This window comes from Tachypleus tridentatus, chromosome 6 (genome assembly GCF_004210375.1).
Source record: "Tachypleus tridentatus isolate NWPU-2018 chromosome 6, ASM421037v1, whole genome shotgun sequence".
Lineage (NCBI taxonomy): Eukaryota > Metazoa > Arthropoda > Merostomata > Xiphosura > Limulidae > Tachypleus > Tachypleus tridentatus.
The window spans coordinates 157,743,401-157,756,863 of record NC_134830.1 but is presented as its reverse complement, the minus strand read 5'-3'; the positions used below and the strand labels follow the sequence as shown (position 1 = coordinate 157,756,863).

The 13,463-nt window shown below is 36.3% G+C and overlaps 1 protein-coding gene across 3 annotated transcripts in view; it reads right to left on the bottom strand.

Annotated features, from left to right (window-relative positions):
* The window catches only part of LOC143254229 (uncharacterized), a 66,854-nt gene extending 53,796 nt beyond the window's left edge, over nt 1-13,058 (bottom strand). For 2 of the 3 annotated variants that reach the window (XM_076509030.1, XM_076509032.1), the window contains exon 1: nt 12,903-13,058. The gene's annotated coding sequence lies outside the window, so the exon portion shown is untranslated. Of the gene's footprint in view, nt 1-274; nt 913-12,902 lie in introns of those variants that run through there. The other variant, XM_076509031.1, reaches the window with a different exon arrangement.
* Between the last annotated feature and the right edge of the window lie 405 nt (nt 13,059-13,463).

Below are 13,463 nucleotides of genomic sequence, written 5' to 3'. Positions count from 1 at the left end.
ACGATTTTAAACTTTAATACAGAAGTATTCGATACGCTCAACATTCCAAAACTGGGTCGACGAATTGTTAAAAGTGGAGGTAAGAAGTAAAAACGACTGCATATTGCATTTATCGATTTACAATAAACTTTAAAACGTTTTTTTCTGTCTTTCGTAATGGAGTCTCTCCGTTCAATATTATTTACTTTCGACGCTACTGGAGTGTAGTTCTGATAACGATAGAGCAAACGTTAAGAGTTATTAGTTTAAAAATGTTGACAGTAAGGAATATTACCTGCCTGGATGTGTTCCAGATAACTGACAAATTACTCCGATATCCTTTGAAACTTAGACTTGTCGACCCTTTCGTTGGTGCCATGAGGCCTACAGCCTGAACTAAACGATTATTCCTAAACCCTCAGAGATGAATTTATCTTGGCTAGGCATATAACACGTCCCAGAGAAACTCCCTTGGTTTCTAGTGATACTGAAGATCACGTGACAAAGTTCATGTATACAGCAGGATAAATTACTTTCCCAGAATCTTCACAATAATTCCTGAAGTTTCTCCTGTGTTCACTGATTAATTTCTGCAAAGGTTTAGCTATGATAAACTTGAAAAACAAAAACGAGACAGAAGCAGTTGTGGTTTCAGTTTTCAAACAGGCTACACTCCCTATCGTATAAAAAAAAATCAAAGTACTGAATGGAAAAAAAAGGCCTAACATTTGCCACGAGTTAGTTTCGTAAAATTAAGTCTGTAACTCATGCGCTGCGTGTAGGTAAATAAAAGGAACAATCTTCATAATTGAAAGTACTAGGCCTAAAATTGTCTCGTCAAACTACGTAACTGGAAGCAGTAAGCCTAAAATTGTTGCGTAATTATTGTTTTAGGTACTACTAAAAACATAAACGAATAAGACGACACACAACAAAGGATTTTAACGCGGCAAAAGGAACAACCTGTTTCGGTTGCTTAAAAATTACTTAAAGAAAAGTGTAAATATTATCACAGAATTACAAAAAAAAGTCGTACAAGGAGAAAACATTGAGGCCACTGTGTAAAGAAGTTAGAAGTGATAAAAAAAAAAAAAACTACGAAGAAACGCCTGGTTAACTGGATGCTCTATAGTTAAAGATGGGTGATTTCATCCGTGTTGTGGAGGGTTGTCGGAGGTTGAGAGGGGCTGGAACAAAAGCCAAAAAAAGAAAAAAAAATCACAAAGGATAGGAAAAATAAGCAAGCCGTACTTAAAGTCCTTAGCTTTTGAAATCCTAGTAACACTAAAGAGAATTTAAAAACGTGTGTGAGATTTAAAAATGACAATCTGAATTTAGGAATCCCTGTTATAATATAAAAACACAAGTGGTACAAATTGTGATTACAATTTTAAAATCTAAATCTTATAAACTCTAATTAGTATTGAAAACCTCAAATCAAATCTGTAAAGCCTACAAAACCTAGTTGGAATTCTAAAACCTAACCTAAACAGTATTTGAACATCTAAGTCTTACAAACCCTAGTTTAGTCAGTTAATCTACTATTACATGCCATAATTAATGATACTTTGAGTCCTTGATGAATTCTTATTTTCTAAAATGTTAAAATGAGGTCTTTACAAACATTATCCAAAACACTTGGCTTCATTTAGCAAGGCCCGGCATGGCCAGGTGGGATAGGGCGTTCGACTAGTAATCTAAGATTCGCGGCTACGAATTCCCGTCGCACCAAACATACTCGCCCTTTCAAACATGGGGGCGTTATAATGTTACGGTCAGTCCCACTATTCGTTGGTAAAAGAGTAGCCCAAGAGTTGGCGGTGGGTGGTGATGACTAGCTGCCTTTCCTCTAGTCTTATACTACTAAATTGGGAACGACTAGCGCAGATAGCCCTTGAGTAGCTTTGCACAAAATTGAAAACAAACAACCATCTACCAAAACAGAGGTAACTATTGGAAAATTTACCTTTAAACTTACGTACTAACCCTATCTGCTGCTGTCCCTAATTTTGAACTACTGACCAGAAAGAGAGCAGCTAGTCAGAAACATCCTACCACCAAACAACCACGCCTATGAATTCATTATCGCTCGTATAATGCACCCACATGTTAAAAAATGTAGATACTATTTTGTGGCATTACGCGGATTCGAACCCGCCTCGCCAATTCCGCAAGGTAGATCAACACACGCTCATTATGAGTAAGTACAAACTATGCAGTGCGGAACCTCATTACGTGCACTGTTATTCATTCTGATCTAGTTTAGCAAGATGGCTGAAGAGTTTCTCTTTCTATGATGGTAATATCCATTTTCACCATGATTAGTTAGCCTTCGGGTTATCAGAACAAGCGTGATGTTTGTGTGATTGCACAAAATTATCAATGTGGAACATTTTCATCAGCAACTTCAAACCTTCTGCCATAATGACGTCATAATACCAACTTCTCATTGCTTATGAAAATATATTGTTTGCTTTTTGTTTACCACTAAGTTGCACAATAGATTATTTGTGCTTTGCCCACTGCGGATATCAAAAGCCATTTTTCGTTGAAGACCATCAGAGTTCCCGCTAAGGCTTCTGGGAATGATTAGGCAAGAAGTCAAAAGAAACAGACTTACCGACAGTAACGGGTAGATCACCCTTCTCACCAGTACTTAGTACTTGTATAAATATAAAATAAAAGTAAACCAGGATAATCGATACTGTAACAAAGAATATATTTGTTTTTAACTACAATAAAGTTAGTTTGTGTGGCTCACAATACAGTGTTGGTTACAAACATTGTATCCAAAGTGTCGTTCACAATACAGGGTTGGTTACAAACATTGTATCCAAAGTGTCGTTACAATACAGGGTTGGTTACAAACATTGTATCGAATGTGTCGTTACAATACAATGTTGGTAACCACTATATTTCAAGTTACAACTTTCTTATTCAAAGTGTTGTTTGTAACAGCAGAGGAGTGTTACTCATGTTGTATCACAACAAATACTTTCACACTAAATACTGCTATAAACTGTTTATTATTAGCGCTAGGGAGCTAGGCTTAACAAAGCAAAACTTTAACTTTCATTATCTCTGTCGTTGATACAAACCCCAATATATGTCGCCACCGATAACAGAGTGGTTTTAAAGTTATTCGTCTTAAGATTCCGTTGTTATTTTTCACAAACAGTTTGGACAATGAAATTAACCGGTTTGAAACCCTAACGTTAATTTAGGGACATTTCAAAGGAGAACAGGCCATTCGATGCAATTATAAAAAAAGAAAGAAAGAAAATAAAAAACAAAGACATTCAATTAAAACTACCGAAACTGATTGACACGAACAACACAAAGCAGTTTATTTTTTACCATAATTTAATTAACGCGTTAGAGCGCGAGCAGTGTACGTTTATCCTAATCCCTTTAAAAAAAAACATAACAAAAAACAAAATTAAAATGACACAATTTATCACTAAAATTTCTTTTACGTTACACACTGAACAATTTTTTAACACAGCACAACTGCTGAATTAGAAAACACTAAAATAGTTAGTGAAACTTGAACATGAAAAACACTATTTTTGTTATGTCTGCATTTACTGTTTTGTTTTCTTTTTGACGGGAAAATCTTCTAAATCTTTTCTAAACACTCTTCATTACCTAAACGTTGGTTTTTATGTGTTTGTTTTAAATCGCATGACGTAATCATTTTTGTTCAGCTCCAAACTAAGATAAGTCAATAACTTGAACTTTCTATGTCATTGCGAGATATTTTTTTTTCTTTACTGATTTATAAATGTTACAAACCGATGAGGATATAAAACGTAACAAAAAGAGTTTGTTTGTGTTTTTTAATTTTGCGTAAGGCTACTCGAGAGCTATCCGTCCCTAATTAAGCAGTGTAAGACTAGAGGGAAGGCAGCTACTCTTGGGCTACTGCTTTTACCAACGAATAGTGGGACTGACCATCACACCCCACGGCTGGGAGGGCGAGCATGTTTGGTGCGACCGGAATTCGAACCCGTGACCCTCGAATTAAGAGTCGAACACTTTACCCACCTGGCCATGCCGGGCCCTACAAAAAGAGTGAATGTAATACTCAAAAAAAAAACAATAAAAAACTTGAGGCAATATCCGTTACAAGAAACAGTAAACCAAACTTAGAACTACAAAACTTTAATTCAAACTCAGAACAACAAAACTTTAATTCAAACTTAGAACTACAAAACCGTAACTCAAACTTAGAGCTACAAAACCTTAACTCAAACTTAGAACTACAAAATCTTAACTCAAACTTAGAACTACAAAACTTTAACTCAAAGTTAGAACTACGAAACTTTAACTCAAACTTAGAACTACAAAACCTTAACTCAAACTTAGAACTACAAAACTTTAACTCAAACTTAAAACTACGAAACTTTAACTCAAACTTAGAACTACAAAACCTTAACTCGAACTTAGAACTACAAAACTTTAACTCAAACTTAGGGAACTGCTTAGAACTACCTTTAACTCAAACTTAGAACTCAACTCTTAGAACTCAAACAGAACTACTTTAACTCAAGGTTTGAACTACTTTAACTCAAACTTAGAACTTAACTCAAACTTAGAGCTACAAAACCTTAACTCAAACTTAGAACTACAAAACTTTAACTCAAACTTAGAACTACAAAACATTAACTCAAACTTAGAACTACGAAACTTTAACTCAAACTTAGAACTACAAAATCTTAACTCAAACTTAGAACTACAAAACTTTAACTCAAACTTAGAACTACGAAACCTTAACTCAATCTTAGAACTACGAAACTTTAACTCAAACTTAGAACTACGAAACCTTAACTCAGTCTTAGAACTACGAAACTTTAACTCAAACTTAGAACTACAAAACCTCAACACAACTCTAATAACTTACTGCTACATAACACTTAAATCGAAAAGTTTAAGTAACTAAAACATATACAATTAATAATCGCCCATTAAATGAATGGAATGTTTAAATGTAAACTTGTTTACTTGTCTTCTGTTAGACGTGTCTGCGGGGTTTCTTGTGTAATGCTAATGGTTCTAGCTCAGCATAGCTGTGTATCTTCGTTAAGCTTTCAATCAGCTACGATGGGGCTTATACATTTCCACTTGATGAGTGACTTAAGGCCTTGAATATTAATATTTACACGAATTGTGGAACAAGGGTTTTTGTATGGAATGTAAAACATCCGTGTCATGTATTAGAAGGGAACGGGTATCTAATTCTTTCTTACAGAGGTAGAGGGAGTTTCATTGACGCCACCTTCGCGATGTTTGGTGCGAAAAAAGATATATTTAATTCAAGTAATACAAACAAAAATCTCAAATCATATCAAAAGTACTTAAGAACTTTGCAGGACCATCTGCTAACGACTTTTGTTTTTCTTTTGCCAAGAAATACTAGCATCGTTCGAGCATTAGATTCAATCTATACAAAGGAGAATGTGGAAACATAAAGAACTTAAAGAACGCGTGTTTTGTGTGTGACAGACATTTTTAATACATGAACGGTGTTACACAGACCCGATGAAAATTCTGTACGCGTTAAACCTGTGACATTCTTTCTGGACCAATCAGAACATAACGTTTGAAATGTCCATTCTGTTTTTACTTCTGTTTCAAACAGGTTTACGTGTTACAACACTATTTGTATTTCATTCAAATAACTTATGTTCTCTAAGTTGTTTGTATTTACCACATTTCATATTTTCTCTTCTTATTCTGATTAAGAACTTGTGCGACAGGCATGGTGGTTAATCTGCTCAATCTCAGGGTCGCGGGTTTGAATCCCCCTTATCGAAAATACTCGTTCTTTCAGCCGTGGTGGAGTTATAATGTTATGGTCAATGCCACTAATTGTTGATACAAGAGTAGTCCAAACGTTGGCGGTGGGTGTTGATTAGCTGCTTTTCCTCTGTTCTATAACTACTAAATTAAGAACGGCTAGCTTTGCGCAAACTTCGAAACCAACTGAACCTTCTACAATACCTAGTCAGGCCAGAGAACATTAGATTTCACGTGTAACCATATTTTGAATGTAATAGTACTTAATAATGGGGATCGATATGGATTCCAAATAATTCACGCGCTGAAAAACTACCCTATTGAATTCCTAAGCGAAAACCGACCATTCAGTGTATTGCCCATGGTATATTATGCGCATATATAGTAATGACAGGCTAAAATGAATAAACTACAGTACAAACCTCAGTGAATAAAGGTATTTTAGTCATTTTTTATACAGTTAGAATTATGAAACGAACGTCACCTCACACAACACACAGGTTAAACGGCCAGGTCAGGAAACCCATAGGGTTCTGGTATAACAGTTTTTAATTTTGAGCTGCTGGCCAGAGGAGAGGCAGTTCACAAATAGTATCCACCGCCAACAGGCTTTCTTCCGGCTCGTCAAACCAAAATTGTAACTCACAGATTTTCAGTAGAATCGAGTCTTAAACCTTACACCCTTCAATCCGCAGCGCGATAAGCTAGCTACTGATAGAGTTTGTATCACATCTAAGGTTCTCCAACATTAAACTTATATTGTTATTCGTCTTCTGTTTACATTTTACGTTTGTTTGTTTTTGAATTTCGCGCAAAGCTACATGAGGGCTATCTGTGCTAGCCGTCCCTAAGTTAGCACTGTAAGACTAGAGGGAAGGTAGCTAGTCATCACCACCCACTGCCAACTCTTGGGCTACTCTTTTACCAACGAATAGTGGGACTGACCGTCACATTATAACGCCCCCACGGCTAAAAGGGCGAGCATGTTTGGTGCGATGGGGATTCGAACTCGCGACCCTCATACATTTTACGTTGAAACGAGAAATTGTCCCTTCAACACGCAATCTGTCACGCGCACTTAAACTCTGTTATGTAGGTTAATACGTGATACTACTTTGCCGGATTACTTTCCAAATACAGATAAGAATTCTTAAGCCATAGTTTCAAGCCTTGTTAATTTACAAGTACAGAGATGCCAGGACAGAGCTTTGTGTTAGCTACAATTAAATCGGTCAAAAAGATATCAATTATGTTGTTGACTTGCAGTTACTGCTACTGTACTACATAATAGTTCAGCTTGTACTCTCTAGAGGGATGATGAGACAATAAGAATTAATATTCTAAATTAAATATTAGAAAATAATAATTAGGGTTATGTTCATTCTACCGGATAGTTTATTTTTTACTCTTGGGGCCAGCATGTCTAGATGGTTAGAGAACTCTACTCTTAATCTGAGGGCCACGAGTTCGTATCCCCGTCACTTTAAACATGCTTGCTCTTTCAGCCGCATGGGTGTTATAATGTTACTGTCAATCTCACTACTCGTTGGTAAAAGTGTAGCCCAAGAGGTGGCGCTGGGTGGTGATGACTAACTCCTTTCCTCTAGTCTTACACTGTTAAATTAGGGACGACTAGAGTAGATAGCCCTCATTTTGCTTTGTGAGAAATTCAAAACAAACAAACAAACAGTTTTTCACTTTCGTCACTACAGTTTCCAACTTTAGTCACTAAGTGTCGCCAGTAGATGTCCGTAAACAAACTGCTAGTGCAATGGAACCTGGAGTGGCCCTGACGTTATGATGACCGATCGGAGAATCCACATTTCACGTTTCGTTACCGCGAAACATTGCGCTCCAAAGTTTAGAGTTTTAAGCACGTTGTAGATCCAAATTTTCGATTAGAGTAGCCCAAAATTATGAGTGGGTGGCGAAGATAATCGTATTATATTTCAACACGAATGTTCGAAAAAACACAAACCAGCCGAACGTATTCACAAGTATGGGTATTAAAACTTTAATTAAAACAAAGTACAGAATAGCGTTGTGACCTTAGGTCATCTTCAGGTTAACAAAGAGCGTCTGCGAACATTTTTACTTCAAGTGGGTTTCTCGTCTTCAAAAACCATCCGAACGTTTAATATCATGACAACATAAGGTTTATTAACCGGCTCCCCGAAACACAATAACGCATGAAGAAATGCTCTCTGGTATCTCAGTGGTAATTATAATGATTTATAATGCTAAAAATCGAGTTTCAATACCTGTGACGTGAGGAACACAGATATCTCATTATGTAGCTTTGTGTTTGACATCAACCAAAAACACGAAGACATACATATATATATATATTAAACACTAGTTACCTGTTTAATATGACAGCAATCGATGGTAACCAAGAAATAATTATCTAAATGATTCACAAGGGGGCGTCACAGTTGAGGGCTTAATGATGTCAACATGTAATTTACGAATAATTGCTTCAACACGTTCGTTATTTCAATAACAGAGGCATCGCTAGCAGTTAAAAATAAGTTTATTTTAGCTCTTTACGTCATCCATTTCGAAACAGTAGATAAATGTGATTGATTAATAAATGAAATCGATAAGGCCTTGGTCTAGTGATTAACGTGCCTGGACGGTAGATTTGTTTGTTTGTTTGTTTTGGAATTTCGCACAAAGCTACTCGAGGGCTATCTGTGCTAGCCGTCCCTAATTTAGCAGTGTAAAACTAGAGGGAAGGCAGCTAGTCATCACCACCCACCGCCAACTCTTGGGCTACTCTTTTACCAACGAATAGTGGGATTGACCGTCACATTATAACGCCCCCACGGCTGGGAGGGCGAGCATGTTTGGCGCAACTCGGGCGCGAACCCGCGACCCTCAGATTACGAAGCGCAAGCCTTAACGCGCTAGGCCATGCCCGGCCCTGGACGGTAGATCCGAGAATACGTGGTTGGCGACTCGTTGAAGCAAAAGGGCGCTTCGTACGTTGGATACATCGATGTGTTATAACAGTGACAGTCACATCATATTATTCAGTTGAACAACAGTTGTCCAAGAGTGATTCATGGGCGTTTTTAGACAGTTGCCTTTAGTTCTAGTCTGGCAGTTACAATAATTATGGGTGGCTATTTGTGTAATTTGCACGAAAATTCTTAACATACAAACAGTTTCACGAACACTTTTCTTATGTATGTTATCTGCTATTATATGTGTCTTTTATAACCAATTATGTATTTTTCGTTTATGATAATTATAGCCAACCATATACGTACTCTTTATATCATTTATTGCTAATTAAATATTTACCTTTATGTCATTCACAGCCAATCAGATATTTAACATTTATTTCATTTATAGCCAATCAGGTGCTTCCCCTTTATGTAATTTATAACCAATCATAATAACTAAGCAGATATTTAGAGTTTGCTTTATTCATTGCCAATCAAATATTTACCCTTTATGTCTGTTGTAACCGATCAGATATTCACTATTCATTCTATATTTCCAACCAATCATACATTTACTCTTTATTCTATTCCTAACCAATTAAACACTTACCCTTCACGTTTCTTCTAGTCTCTCTCGCGCTCCCTCACCCAATCACAAATCGTTTATAAGTCTAACGCAGAGGTACCATTTTTAAATTTTCGCCGAACTCATATTTCTGTTATCAAAACTTCACTTACTTCCAGCTTTGATAATTAATAAATCTATTGTGTTTTGAACGAGTAGTGTTATGTTATGTGACAATATTTTTAAAGTAAATGCAACATATTGTTTACGATTTTTATATTGCAAGTTTGTAAATAACACTTTACCAAAACATGTAACCAGGTATGAGTCATCGTTCGTATTTTACCGAAACCGACAGACAGGCCGGATGTGTTTGTTTGTAAGCACACAGCTACACAATGGGCTATCTGTGCTCTGCTCACTACGAGTATCGAGACCCGGTTTCTAGTGTTGTAAGTCTGCACCAGTTTTTGGGTATTTTATTGAAACATGTAAGAATGTCAAGTGCGAGTCAATCCCATTGTTCAGAAGTGATTATCATGTTCAACTTTTCAGGGCTAACAATGTGTCGCTTCAAAAATACAATTTATTTATATTAATAAGTTATTTTAATAAATCGGAAGTTTATTTACATCTGTTCACCAAGTAATACTAGCAGGCGTGTTTACATGTTAGGTGTTTATTATATGTATAAGTTAATCTCCTTAACTAAAGTTAGAAGTATTCACACTATTTAGGCTACTAGACTATTATTTAGATAAATGGTTTAGGGTTGAAAATGGTATATTTTTAAACTACGAATAGTTTTAAAGTTATAAAACTAAGGTGTTTTCTGAAAATTTTGTAACGGGAGATAAAACTCGTAACCATTTGTTTATTTATTTAAGTTTTCGCTTTCGAAACTGCACAAAGTTATAGCTGCATATATCCATCCCTAATTATTAACTAATGGGCTAAATGGAAGGCAACTAATTAACAGTACCCACCGCCAACTCGTGGGCTACTCCATAACACCAAAGTGCGGAACGAGTGTTTCAGCAATTGGATGAAAACTATTAATTTTCTGATTTTCAGTCTGGACACGCCAACCTCTGGATCCCAACCGAATGATACTGCTGTAAACTGGCATAGACCTAAATCTTTAACTTTCAAACACAATCTTTCAGAGATACCCATCACAGTTCTTGTCCACGTGTAATACCAGCTAGGTAAATAAGGATTTCAATTAATAGATATCTTACAGGACAAGGTTCGAACCGTATTCCTGGAAATGACGATGAGACTCAAAGATTGAAGGTACGATACACGTTGTATGCACTAATAACAACATGCTTGAAACTATATAGAATGGACGACAACTGACTGTCTTGGAGACACAAGTGTAGAGGACGACGTTTCGAAAGTCTTCCGCCTTTCTTCATGAATACTCTGCCTAAACAATCTATCAAAGAACAACATACCTACAAGCACTTAAACACCTATTTAAGTGGAGTGGAATCTGACCACCAATAATGTTTGAATATGGTTAATTTGTTTGTTTGGTTGTTGAAGTTAACTACAAAGCTAGACAATGGGCAATCTGTGGTCTACCCAGCGTGGGTATCGAAACCCGAATGTTAACGTTGTAATCTGTCAGACTTATCACTGAGGAATTTAGGCATTTCGAATCTATCTACACACACTAACTGACGTGCCTATTCAATGCACTAGAGAGAATTAGGGACTCCTGGGGAGGGGTCAGATGCCTATCTCCTATGTCAGTCTAAAGGGAGATATCAAAGTACATACCAGGTTTGTTGACAATGGATCCAGTTATAAGGAGACAAACACATACACTTTTATCAATTGTCAGTAATGGTTTAGACGCCAAACTCACGTACACTATATATGTACGGGAAAAAACTGTATTACAAGTGTTAAGTTATAAAAAGAATAACAACAAGTCATAATTATCTAATGTTGTGTTTAAGCTTATAAATATCAAGGGAAGAGGTAAGGTCGCCATTTTAGCCGTTTACCCAACTGAGCTTTATTTTAATTAAAGTTTTAATACCCATACCAGCCGTATTTAAAATACATAAATACCTCAAGTGGATTTCTCGTCATCACGAATTAAATGGCAAATATATATACATCGGGTCAAGCGATGTACGCGTAAGAAAATCTATACATGCAACGAAAATATCGGCGAATATTGTCCAGGGGTCAGAACTGCCGGATGTTGGATGTCCCATGTTTCGCGTCCTGTTGTTAGATAAAATAAAAAATCGCTCTTCGCGCTCTTTGGGACTGATGTGTGTTATAAAAGTAACAGTGAAATCTCACTATTCGATTACAGTTGCGCAATTTTTGGCAGTGATTTCTGTTGACTTCCTGCCTTTACCTTAGTTCGAAACTGGGGACAATTTTCCCTGTTTAACTCTGTGCCATCATCCAAAACAAACAGGCGATAAACCGAGTTTCAATACCCTGAGTGGCCAGAACACAGATTGCCCATTGCGTAGCTTTGTGATTAACTTCAAGCAAACAAAAATTCAAGACATTACTAGGTTCGAAACATGGTTTCATTGTTTATGTTGTCTGGACAGTGTGGTAACGCTTTCACAGTTTTAATACCAGTCTTCAGCCAAGCTGTCGTATTACGTATAGTCTTTAATAAGGTTGAAATATACATTTATATGTTAATACTAACATCACAGTAAAAATATTATGTGTTAAACACGCCAGATAATATAACACCCATATGTATACATACATGGAACGTTCTGAAGCGCAAAGCTACACAATGGACTATATGTGTTGTGTCCACTGAGGGTATTGAATCACGATTTCTACCGTTGTAGGCCCACAGGCTTACACTGAGCGGCTTGTGGACAACATAGGATGTTGGGACAATTTTTCAAAGCGCTCAACGGTTTTTTTTTTACTAAGATTATATATGAACAACATATAGATTGCTAGAAATTTAATAAATGTTTTGTAGACCCAGTAAACGTTATCTTATTGTGTGCCCAAACACTTATGAACGTATGAGAAAAACCAGTTATAAAGCCAATGTTGTTTGATCTAATATCTTTTTGTGGTTCTCTGATGAAATGGTAAGTTGTCAGTTTGCATTACATATCTTTCGAATTATAATTATTAATTATTATTGTTTTTTTTAATATACGTTTCACTTCTCAGCTATTTAACTTCGCTGAATTGTACTGTGTGAAAAATTCGCCTTCTTAAATTTCTAACGACAAAGATAAAACATGTCTATTTTGAAAATGGACAATATAATATACTTTATTATCCAACAAATTAAAGTTCGACATGCTATCGACAGACGGCGTAAAATATCATTACACTGGTGACTATAATTGTTAGCTCATCTGGTTGATAAAACTGACATTGTTTTCCGATAACTTTCAGGGTTAGCGGTGATGTCGCTCCAAAAGAACAGCGACACCTTTACATTGTAAAACTGTTATAGTTTTCTAAGTTCCAAGCTTTAATATGAGTTTTATTTAAATAACATGCTACAAAACTTTCTGGCCAGATAAAAAAATTAATCATTCTTAAATATTTTAAATTTAACAACAAAAAAATACACAAAAAACACTTACCAGAGTAGCAAAAATGCGCTACTCGTAGCTCAGCACTGAGTTAGACCCAGCACGCGTGTTTCGCATATACGTTGGGCTTCTAAGATGAACAACAGCCTACATCAGTTGCTTCCCGAGCTAAAACTGCTCAGCGTCAGAGGCGGTAACAACTTTCTTGTTGCTATTGAAACAGGCGAGTTGATTCTCTCTTCAAAAGGGGTGAATTAAAGCAAAAGAGAGACTAAGTCACAATATTAATGTCATTAAAAGTCTGATGTACTTTGAGATCTCGTTTATAAAGCTTATGAACATAATTTCTCGCTCAAAGTAATGGCTCATTGTCTATGAATAACATTCTGTCGGAACCGTCAATATCATTTATCGGCCTAAGCGATAAGCGCGAAAAACGCGCGAGAACGACAGAATATATGGAGAGAGAGAGGGAAAAGTCTTTAGAATAGAAAAAAGATTTTCTTGTCGTTAGGAAGATGTCTGTTTGATATTTTCACACAAGGAAGACCTCGTGCCAACAATAAATAACAAATTGTTAAGATTGTTTGTTTTTGAATTTCGCCTGCACGA